At 47.5% G+C, this 12,362-nt stretch overlaps 1 protein-coding gene across 1 annotated transcript in view; it reads left to right on the top strand.

Moving 5' to 3' along the window:
* Window positions 1-12,362, top strand: part of LOC122798703 (zinc finger protein 1-like) — a 158,363-nt gene that overhangs the window by 36,123 nt on the left and 109,878 nt on the right. The window lies entirely within an intron of this gene.

The raw sequence follows: 12,362 nt of genomic DNA, 5'->3' as shown, positions 1-12,362 counted from the left end.
CAGGTTACCTGAACTACATGCATGTCTCCACACCTGACTGCTTGTCACTGCATGTACACAAGGTACTGCATCATCACAGTCATTCCCTATCAGGACATCTGCAGGAATATCCTCAAACACACCTACCTGCCACCACACCAGTCCCAGCTTCAGGTATGAGATCTGCCTGGGTCTCACAGGTTACCTGAACTACATGCATGTCTCCACACCTGACTGCTTGTCACTGCATGTACACAAGGTACTGCATCATCACAGTCATTCCCTATCAGGACATCTGCAGGAATATCCTCAAACACACCTACCTGCCACCACACCAGTCCCAGCTTCAGGTATGAGATCTGCCTGGGTCTCACAGGTTACCTGAACTACATGCATGTCTCCACACCTGACTGCTTGTCACTGCATGTACACAAGGTACTGCATCATCACAGTCATTCCTATCAGGACATCTGCAGGAATATCCTCAAACACACCTACCTGCCACCACACCAGTCCCAGCTTCAGGTATGAGATCTGCCTGGGTCTCTCACAGGTTACCTGAACTACATGCATGTCTCCACACCTGACTGCTTGTCACTGCATGTACACAAGGTACTGCATCATCACAGTCATTCCCTATCAGGACATCTGCAGGAATATCCTCAAACACACCTACCTGCCACCACACCAGTCCCAGCTTCAGGTATGAGATCTGCCTGGGTCTCTCACAGGTTACCTGAACTACATGCATGTCTCCACACCTGACTGCTTGTCACTGCATGTACACAAGGTACTGCATCATCACAGTCATTCCCTATCAGGACATCTGCAGGAATATCCTCAAACACACCTACCTGCACCACACACCAGTCCCAGCTTCAGGTATGAGATCTGCCTGGGTCTCTCACAGGTTACCTGAACTACATGCATGTCTCACACCTGACTGCTTGTCACTGCATGTACACAAGGTACTGCATCATCACAGTCATTCCCTATCAGGACATCTGCAGGAATATCCTCAAACACACCTACCTGCCACCACACCAGTCCCAGCTTCAGGTATGAGATCTGCCTGGGTCTCTCACAGGTTACCTGAACTACATGCATGTCTCCACACCTGACTGCTTGTCACTGCATGTACACAAGGTACTGCATCATCACAGTCATTCCCTATCAGGACATCTGCAGGAATATCCTCAAACACACCTACCTGCCACCACACCAGTCCCAGCTTCAGGTATGAGATCTGCCTGGGTCTCTCACAGGTTACCTGAACTACATGCATGTCTCCACACCTGACTGCTTGTCACTGCATGTACACAAGGTACTGCATCATCACAGTCATTCCCTATCAGGACATCTGCAGGAATATCCTCAAACACACCTACCTGCCACCACACCAGTCCCAGCTTCAGGTAGAGATGCTCTGGTCTCTCTCTGGTATTACCCTGAACTACATGTATGCCTCCCACACCTGGGACTGCTTGTACACAAGCTGTACAAAATGCATCATGCAGTCATTCCCTATCAGGACATCTGCAGGAATATCCTCAAACCAGTCCCAGCTTCAGGTATGAGATCTGCCTGGGTCTCTCACAGGTTACCTGAACTACATGCATGTCTCCACACCTGACTGCTTGTCACTGCATGTACACAAGGTACTGCATCATCACAGTCATTCCCTATCAGGACATCTGCAGGAATATCCTCAAACACACCTACCTGCCACCACACCAGTCCCAGCTTCAGGTATGAGATCTGCCTGGGTCTCTCACAGGTTACCTGAACTACATGCATGTCTCCACACCTGACTGCTTGTCACTGCATGTACACAAGGTACTGCATCATCACAGTCATTCCCTATCAGGACATCTGCAGGAATATCCTCAAACACACCTACCTGCCACCACACCAGTCCCAGCTTCAGGTATGAGATCTGCCTGGGTCTCTCACAGGTTACCTGAACTACATGCATGTCTCCACACCTGACTGCTTGTCACTGCATGTACACAAGGTACTGCATCATCACAGTCATTCCCTATCAGGACATCTGCAGGAATATCCTCAAACACACCTACCTGCCACCACACCAGTCCCAGCTTCAGGTATGAGATCTGCCTGGGTCTCTCACAGGTTACCTGAACTACATGCATGTCTCCACACCTGACTGCTTGTCACTGCATGTACACAAGGTACTGCATCATCACAGTCATTCCCTATCAGGACATCTGCAGGAACATCCTCAAACCACCTACCTGCCACCACACCAGTCCCAGCTTCAGGTATGAGATCTGTCTGGGTCTCTCACAGGTTACCTGAACTACATGCATGTCTCCACACCTGACTGCTTGTCACTGCATGTACACAAGGTACTGCATCATCACAGTCATTCCCTATCAGGACATCTGCAGGAATATCCTCAAACACACCTACCTGCCACCACACCAGTCCCAGCTTCAGGTATGAGATCTGCCTGGGTCTCTCACAGGTTACCTGAACTACATGCATGTCTCCACACCTGACTGCTTGTCACTGCATGTACACAAGGTACTGCATCATCACAGTCATTCCCTATCAGGACATCTGCAGGAATATCCTCAAACACACCTACCTGCCACCACACCAGTCCCAGCTTCAGGTATGAGATCTGCCTGGGTCTCTCACAGGTTACCTGAACTACATGCATGTCTCCACACCTGACTGCTTGTCACTGCATGTACACAAGGTACTGCATCATCACAGTCATTCCCTATCAGGACATCTGCAGGAATATCCTCAAACACACCTACCTGCCACCACACCAGTCCCAGCTTCAGGTATGAGATCTGCCTGGGTCTCTCACAGGTTACCTGAACTACATGCATGTCTCCACACCTGACTGCTTGTCACTGCATGTACACAAGGTACTGCATCATCACAGTCATTCCCTATCAGGACATCTGCAGGAATATCCTCAAACACACCTACCTGCCACCACACCAGTCCCAGCTTCAGGTATGAGATCTGCCTGGGTCTCTCACAGGTTACCTGAACTACATGCATGTCTCCACACCTGACTGCTTGTCACTGCATGTACACAAGGTACTGCATCATCACAGTCATTCCCTATCAGGACATCTGCAGGAATATCCTCAAACACACCTACCTGCCACCACACCAGTCCCAGCTTCAGGTATGAGATCTGCCTGGGTCTCTCACAGGTTACCTGAACTACATGCATGTCTCCACACCTGACTGCTTGTCACTGCATGTACACAAGGTACTGCATCATCACAGTCATTCCCTATCAGGACATCTGCAGGAATATCCTCAAACACACCTACCTGCCACCACACCAGTCCCAGCTTCAGGTATGAGATCTGCCTGGGTCTCTCACAGGTTACCTGAACTACATGCATGTCTCCACACCTGACTGCTTGTCACTGCATGTACACAAGGTACTGCATCATCACAGTCATTCCCTATCAGGACATCTGCAGGAATATCCTCAAACACACCTACCTGCCACCACACCAGTCCCAGCTTCAGGTATGAGATCTGCCTGGGTCTCTCACAGGTTACCTGAACTACATGCATGTCTCCACACCTGACTGCTTGTCACTGCATGTACACAAGGTACTGCATCATCACAGTCATTCCCTATCAGGACATCTGCAGGAATATCCTCAAACACACCTACCTGCCACCACACCAGTCCCAGCTTCAGGTATGAGATCTGCCTGGGTCTCTCAGGTTACCTGAACTACATGCATGTCTCCACACCTGACTGCTTGTCACTGCATGTACACAAGGTACTGCATCATCACAGTCATTCCCTATCAGGACATCTGCAGGAATATCCTCAAACACACCTACCTGCCACCACACCAGTCCCAGCTTCAGGTATGAGATCTGCCTGGGTCTCTCAGGTTACCTGAACTACATGCATGTCTCCACACCTGACTGCTTGTCACTGCATGTACACAAGGTACTGCATCATCACAGTCATTCCCTATCAGGACATCTGCAGGAATATCCTCAAACACACCTACCTGCCACCACACCAGTCCCAGCTTCAGGTATGAGATCTGCCTGGGTCTCACAGGTTACCTGAACTACATGCATGTCTCCACACCTGACTGCTTGTCACTGCATGTACACAAGGTACTGCATCATCACAGTCATTCCCTATCAGGACATCTGCAGGAATATCCTCAAACACACCTACCTGCCACCACACCAGTCCCAGCTTCAGGTATGAGATCTGCCTGGGTCTCTCACAGGTTACCTGAACTACATGCATGTCTCCACACCTGACTGCTTGTCACTGCATGTACACAAGGTACTGCATCATCACAGTCATTCCCTATCAGGACATCTGCAGGAATATCCTCAAACACACCTACCTGCCACCACACCAGTCCCAGCTTCAGGTATGAGATCTGCCTGGGTCTCTCACAGGTTACCTGAACTACATGCATGTCTCCACACCTGACTGCTTGTCACTGCATGTACACAAGGTACTGCATCATCACAGTCATTCCCTATCAGGACATCTGCAGGAATATCCTCAAACACACCTACCTGCCACCACACCAGTCCCAGCTTCAGGTATGAGATCTGCCTGGGTCTCTCACAGGTTACCTGAACTACATGCATGTCTCCACACCTGACTGCTTGTCACTGCATGTACACAAGGTACTGCATCATCACAGTCATTCCCTATCAGGACATCTGCAGGAATATCCTCAAACACACCTACCTGCCACCACACCAGTCCCAGCTTCAGGTATGAGATCTGCCTGGGTCTCTCACAGGTTACCTGAACTACATGCATGTCTCCACACCTGACTGCTTGTCACTGCATGTACACAAGGTACTGCATCATCACAGTCATTCCCTATCAGGACATCTGCAGGAATATCCTCAAACACACCTACCTGCCACCACACCAGTCCCAGCTTCAGGTATGAGATCTGCCTGGGTCTCTCACAGGTTACCTGAACTACATGCATGTCTCCACACCTGACTGCTTGTCACTGCATGTACACAAGGTACTGCATCATCACAGTCATTCGCTATCAGGACATCTGCAGGAATATCCTCAAACACACCCACCTGCCACCACACCAGTCCCAGCTTCAGGTATGAGATCTGCCTGGGTCTCTCACAGGTTACCTGAACTACATGCATGTCTCCACACCTGACTGCTTGTCACTGCATGTACACAAGGTACTGCATCATCACAGTCATTCCCTATCAGGACATCTGCAGGAATATCCTCAAACACACCTACCTGCCACCACACCAGTCCCAGCTTCAGGTATGAGATCTGCCTGGGTCTCTCACAGGTTACCTGAACTACATGCATGTCTCCACACCTGACTGCTTGTCACTGCATGTACACAAGGTACTGCATCATCACAGTCATTCCCTATCAGGACATCTGCAGGAATATCCTCAAACACACCTACCTGCCACCACACCAGTCCCAGCTTCAGGTATGAGATCTGCCTGGGTCTCTCACAGGTTACCTGAACTACATGCATGTCTCCACACCTGACTGCTTGTCACTGCATGTACACAAGGTACTGCATCATCACAGTCATTCCCTATCAGGACATCTGCAGGAATATCCTCAAACACACCTACCTGCCACCACACCAGTCCCAGCTTCAGGTATGAGATCTGCCTGGGTCTCTCACAGGTTACCTGAACTACATGCATGTCTCCACACCTGACTGCTTGTCACTGCATGTACACAAGGTACTGCATCATCACAGTCATTCCCTATCAGGACATCTGCAGGAATATCCTCAAACACACCTACCTGCCACCACACCAGTCCCAGCTTCAGGTATGAGATCTGCCTGGGTCTCTCACAGGTTACCTGAACTACATGCATGTCTCCACACCTGACTGCTTGTCACTGCATGTACACAAGGTACTGCATCATCACAGTCATTCCCTATCAGGACATCTGCAGGAATATCCTCAAACACACCTACCTGCCACCACACCAGTCCCAGCTTCAGGTATGAGATCTGCCTGGGTCTCTCACAGGTTACCTGAACTACATGCATGTCTCCACACCTGACTGCTTGTCACTGCATGTACACAAGGTACTGCATCATCACAGTCATTCCCTATCAGGACATCTGCAGGAATATCCTCAAACACACCTACCTGCCACCACACCAGTCCCAGCTTCAGGTATGAGATCTGCCTGGGTCTCTCACAGGTTACCTGAACTACATGCATGTCTCCACACCTGACTGCTTGTCACTGCATGTACACAAGGTACTGCATCATCACAGTCATTCCCTATCAGGACATCTGCAGGAATATCCTCAAACACACCTACCTGCCACCACACCAGTCCCAGCTTCAGGTATGAGATCTGCCTGGGTCTCTCACAGGTTACCTGAACTACATGCATGTCTCCACACCTGACTGCTTGTCACTGCATGTACACAAGGTACTGCATCATCACAGTCATTCCCTATCAGGACATCTGCAGGAATATCCTCAAACACACCTACCTGCCACCACACCAGTCCCAGCTTCAGGTATGAGATCTGCCTGGGTCTCTCACAGGTTACCTGAACTACATGCATGTCTCCACACCTGACTGCTTGTCACTGCATGTACACAAGGTACTGCATCATCACAGTCATTCCCTATCAGGACATCTGCAGGAATATCCTCAAACACACCTACCTGCCACCACACCAGTCCCAGCTTCAGGTATGAGATCTGCCTGGGTCTCTCACAGGTTACCTGAACTACATGCATGTCTCCACACCTGACTGCTTGTCACTGCATGTACACAAGGTACTGCATCATCACAGTCATTCCCTATCAGGACATCTGCAGGAATATCCTCAAACACACCTACCTGCCACCACACCAGTCCCAGCTTCAGGTATGAGATCTGCCTGGGTCTCTCACAGGTTACCTGAACTACATGCATGTCTCCACACCTGACTGCTTGTCACTGCATGTACACAAGGTACTGCATCATCACAGTCATTCCCTATCAGGACATCTGCAGGAATATCCTCAAACACACCTACCTGCCACCACACCAGTCCCAGCTTCAGGTATGAGATCTGCCTGGGTCTCTCACAGGTTACCTGAACTACATGCATGTCTCCACACCTGACTGCTTGTCACTGCATGTACACAAGGTACTGCATCATCACAGTCATTCCCTATCAGGACATCTGCAGGAATATCCTCAAACACACCTACCTGCCACCACACCAGTCCCAGCTTCAGGTATGAGATCTGCCTGGGTCTCTCACAGGTTACCTGAACTACATGCATGTCTCCACACCTGACTGCTTGTCACTGCATGTACACAAGGTACTGCATCATCACAGTCATTCCCTATCAGGACATCTGCAGGAATATCCTCAAACACACCTACCTGCCACCACACCAGTCCCAGCTTCAGGTATGAGATCTGCCTGGGTCTCTCACAGGTTACCTGAACTACATGCATGTCTCCACACCTGACTGCTTGTCACTGCATGTACACAAGGTACTGCATCATCACAGTCATTCCCTATCAGGACATCTGCAGGAATATCCTCAAACACACCTACCTGCCACCACACCAGTCCCAGCTTCAGGTATGAGATCTGCCTGGGTCTCTCACAGGTTACCTGAACTACATGCATGTCTCCACACCTGACTGCTTGTCACTGCATGTACACAAGGTACTGCATCATCACAGTCATTCCCTATCAGGACATCTGCAGGAATATCCTCAAACACACCTACCTGCCACCACACCAGTCCCAGCTTCAGGTATGAGATCTGCCTGGGTCTCACAGGTTACCTGAACTACATGCATGTCTCCACACCTGACTGCTTGTCACTGCATGTACACAAGGTACTGCATCATCACAGTCATTCCCTATCAGGACATCTGCAGGAATATCCTCAAACACACCTACCTGCCACCACACCAGTCCCAGCTTCAGGTATGAGATCTGCCTGGGTCTCTCACAGGTTACCTGAACTACATGCATGTCTCCACACCTGACTGCTTGTCACTGCATGTACACAAGGTACTGCATCATCACAGTCATTCCCTATCAGGACATCTGCAAACACACCCACCTGCCACCACACCAGTCCCAGCTTCAGGGTATGTACTGCATCATCACAGTCATTCCCTATCAGGACATCTGCAGGAATATCCTCAAACACACCTACCTGCCACCACACCAGTCCCAGCTTCAGGTATGAGATCTGCCTGGGTCTCTCACAGGTTACCTGAACTACATGCATGTCTCCACACCTGACTGCTTGTCACTGCATGTACACAAGGTACTGCATCATCACAGTCATTCCCTATCAGGACATCTGCAGGAATATCCTCAAACACACCTACCTGCCACCACACCAGTCCCAGCTTCAGGTATGAGATCTGCCTGGGTCTCTCACAGGTTACCTGAACTACATGCATGTCTCCACACCTGACTGCTTGTTACTGCATGTACACAAGGTACTGCATCATCACAGTCATTCCCTATCAGGACATCTGCAGGAATATCCTCAAACACACCTACCTGCCACCACACCAGTCCCAGCTTCAGGTATGAGATCTGCCTGGGTCTCCCCCAGGCTATCGGACGTACCTGCATGTCTCCACACCTGACTGCTTGTCACTGCATGTACACAAGGTACTGCATCATCACAGTCATTCCCTATCAGGACATCTGCAGGAATATCCTCAAACACACCTACCTGCCACCACACCAGTCCCAGCTTCAGTTATGAGATCTGCCTGGGTCTCCCCCAGGCTATCGGACGTACCTGCATGTCTCCACACCTGACTGCTTGTCACTGCATGTACACAAGGTACTGCATCATCACAGTCATTCCCTATCAGGACATCTGCAGGAATATCCTCAAACACACATACCTGCTTGCTTCTTCCTCCCTTCCAGCCAAGATGAACCCTAGCCAAAGGTATTTGTCCAAGCAAGTACTGCTCTTCTTTAACCACTGCAGGCCTCACGGTGGTTGTATCAGAGGCTGTCTCTGTCTTAGCAGTAATCTATTTACCATCTACTAAGGTAGGATATAAATGTTGGTGATTGGCACCCCTGTTGTTTCCAAACAACTTATCACTGGCTGTTTGTCGTACCCACTTGCTGGCTCCCTCATCTTTTGTTTCTCACCTTGCCTCAATGGACATTTGACTGCTATGTGGCCCCTGTGGTTATATTTGGAACATTTAATCCCTAACTGTGTACTTGGACTAGTAAGTTTCCCATGTTACTGGTGTACTCTGTTGGAGTGGTTTAGACTACCCCTCCCCCCATGGGTTCCTTTATGTCCATGTACAGCACTGGGTATCCCTTTCTTATGCATTGGTGCTTTGCTTGCTAAGTAGAGATTCCCTTTTCTCCCCAACTCCTCTGCCTGTTAACCAGATTCTTATGTCATCAGGCAAGGTACTGAGGGCTTGTTCCCTCACCAAAAGGCCTGCCAGACCATCAAAAGTTGTGACCTGACACCCACTCACCCATCTGTGAAAATAAGTACGTAAATCAGCAATATAATCACGTGTACTTTCATCTGATTTGCTCCTATGTTGACAAAACTTTTTTCTATAAGCTTCAGGTGTTAGTTTAAAACAAACAATAAGATAGTTCTTAACTTTAACATAATTCAAACAATCTACATCAGACAGTTTTGACATGGCTTGAACAGTTTTACCATGGAGTAAGGAAGGCAGGGGCCAAACTCCGAGCTCACTGTCAACATCATACTGTCTACATATCCTCTCAAATATGTGAATAAAACTGTCAGTCATCCCCATCCCTGTACTGGGGAAAAGTTTACTGACCTTTACAGCTTCTGGGGGTCCAGTTATTTCCTTCCCGATTACCTCCATGACCCTCTCAAAAGATAAGAAGCTCCACTTCATGCCGGTGCTGTCTCAAATTTTCTTTGGCTTTTAAACATCTCAGTCTCTCTGGTGATTCCATTTTAAAATATTTGGCCTCCAGTTGTTGGAATTCAAGTTCATATGGATGCTGCTTCTCCTCAGCCTCCAGTTCATATCGGTGCTGCTTCTCTCTTTCTTCAGCCTGCAGTCATTTGGCCTCCAGGTGTAGTCTCTTCCAGTTCATATTGACACTGCTTTTCTCAACCTCGAGAACATAATTTTAGATGGATTTTTGGTTTACTATTGAACTTTTGAATCAGCTTCAGTCGATCACGTAAAATGTCAATCTGAAGTGCTGAATACGAAATTTCACATAGAAAACCACACCGAAAATCAATACATCAACAACCATAGTTTGATGTGTTCAACATAGCAGGAGGTGGCATCTCTCACCTCCTGCTATGCACATTAATGTACCATTGAACTCTACAGTCAGCAGTACGTTAATTTTACTATTGTTGAAGGGGGGCTCCCTCCCCTGACCCCCCCCATGTGTGGGAGGTGCCTCCCACACTCCCCTGCACATGAAATATACCAACTCTGAGATCACATTACAGTGAGGAAATGGGCTAATTCCCTGGTCCTCACTGAAGCATGACCTCCCTTCACAGTGTCAGCATGTTGCATGTCCAAAGGTAGAGTGCACCATGCAACTCGATCATGCATGCTTGACCTTTATTGGTTCGATTATGTGCTCCTTGGACACCGTGATTTCGTCCATCAGAGGTTCGACTGACTGCTGTTCGGGTAAGTCATATTAAACCAGATTTTCAGGTTTGCCGAAGAAAAGGTGGACTTTCCTGTCCTGGCAGGCTGCACATCCACAATACCAAAATAGATATCCTCCGAATGGCTGGTGTGAGGTGAAGCTGCAACTAATGCTGAAAATATTTGCTTCCTTAATCAGCTTGGCTTACACCAGTCCTCTAGCTTCACACTCCATGGCCAACTGGTTCTTTCTCTGCTTACTATAGTCATCTTTGCCTGCTATCCCTGACTAAATAAAAATAAATAAAACTGTGGTTAACTGTGTTTCTGCATGTTTACCTTGTGGCTGTCGAGAGTGCACACCTAAATGACAACCATGCTCAGGCTACTGAAGTCCAATTAAAAATCCCACACCACTACCACCAGCAATGTGATGTCAGGATAATATCCCACCAGATTGCCAACATAAATGTGGCATCACTTATTATCCTGAGCTTCAATCCTCACTACTATCTACAGTAGGAGACCATCACTCAAACAGGGGTAATACTTCACAATTTCCCCTAAGAGCACAACAGGAAGGCACTCTATAATCTGGGACTGGAGTGTATACTTCTGTCCACCCTTAATGTAACTCCTTATTACTCATTTCAGAGAAATGTGTCCCAGTTTAAGACCTCTGATACACTCACACTTAAATTAAATCTCACACATCCAAACAGTTTTGGGAAAGCCTGACACAGATTTCCAGCTGTGTCCCTTCCCCAAAATAATACTGTAACATGCTGCCACCAGTCAGAGAGCCTTCATGCCTTTTTAAAGGTATGTCCAATTATGAAAATAAGATATTAAAACAAATTATAGCAAATGACCTAAAGCAGCCAGGCTTTGAGTGGTCTGGGAAGTTATCAAAGCAGATATAAGCACTCTCAAATCACTAAAGAAACCACTGGTTAACCAGCCACAATAAGCATTAATAAAAATATTTAATAATGAGCAAAATGATTAAAAGTGTAAAACAGTAATTTCCAATAAACTAAGCTCAATCACCAGGAAAATGAAATCAATACTGAAGGATAGAAATCCAGCCTTTACAAAAACTCTTAACTGATTAGTTAAAATTTTCCTATCTGACTAAAGAACACTGTCCCTGATCTAAACAAAATTATTGCAACAGAGCAAAGGCAGGCTTACAGTTCTTGGTGAGTCCTTCTGGGTATTCACTGTACAGTACAACTATGAACAACTGACTGATAACTAAGAACAACTATAACTCTTCAACTGTGTTCAGCAGACTCTTTTATAGACTAATTAACTGTCATAACTGTTCCAGTTCTAATTTTCAGTTCATAATTTGAAAATCAACCAGCAGCTGTTAACTTTCCTGTATTTCAGCCTCTGACAGTAACACATAGCATCAACATTCCGATGACATCATCTGCAGATCAGCTAATTCTGAGACAGACTGCAGTTAGAATCTTCTTCAAAAATATGCACAGTCAGAAATGTAAAGGAACACTGCTCAAGTCTTTAAACCATTCTGTACAAACAGATAAATCAACATGTAAGAACGTATTTACATTGTCATAGCTAGTCATGCTGGGATAACACAGGTTACTCTGAAATCATGTACAAAAGCTTCATCCAGACATGCTAGCACAAATGACGTTGTCTAATTTCTTCACAATGCTATTAAGTTTGCTTGCAATTATGTTTGTTGAATGTA

The sequence above is a fragment of the Protopterus annectens genome, chromosome 3.part1 (genome assembly GCF_019279795.1).
Source record: "Protopterus annectens isolate FY-2018-M chromosome 3.part1, PAN1.0, whole genome shotgun sequence".
NCBI classification, from domain to species: domain Eukaryota; kingdom Metazoa; phylum Chordata; order Ceratodontiformes; family Protopteridae; genus Protopterus; species Protopterus annectens.
Note: the sequence above shows the minus strand (reverse complement) of the source record. Positions and strands in the feature narration are given on the sequence as shown.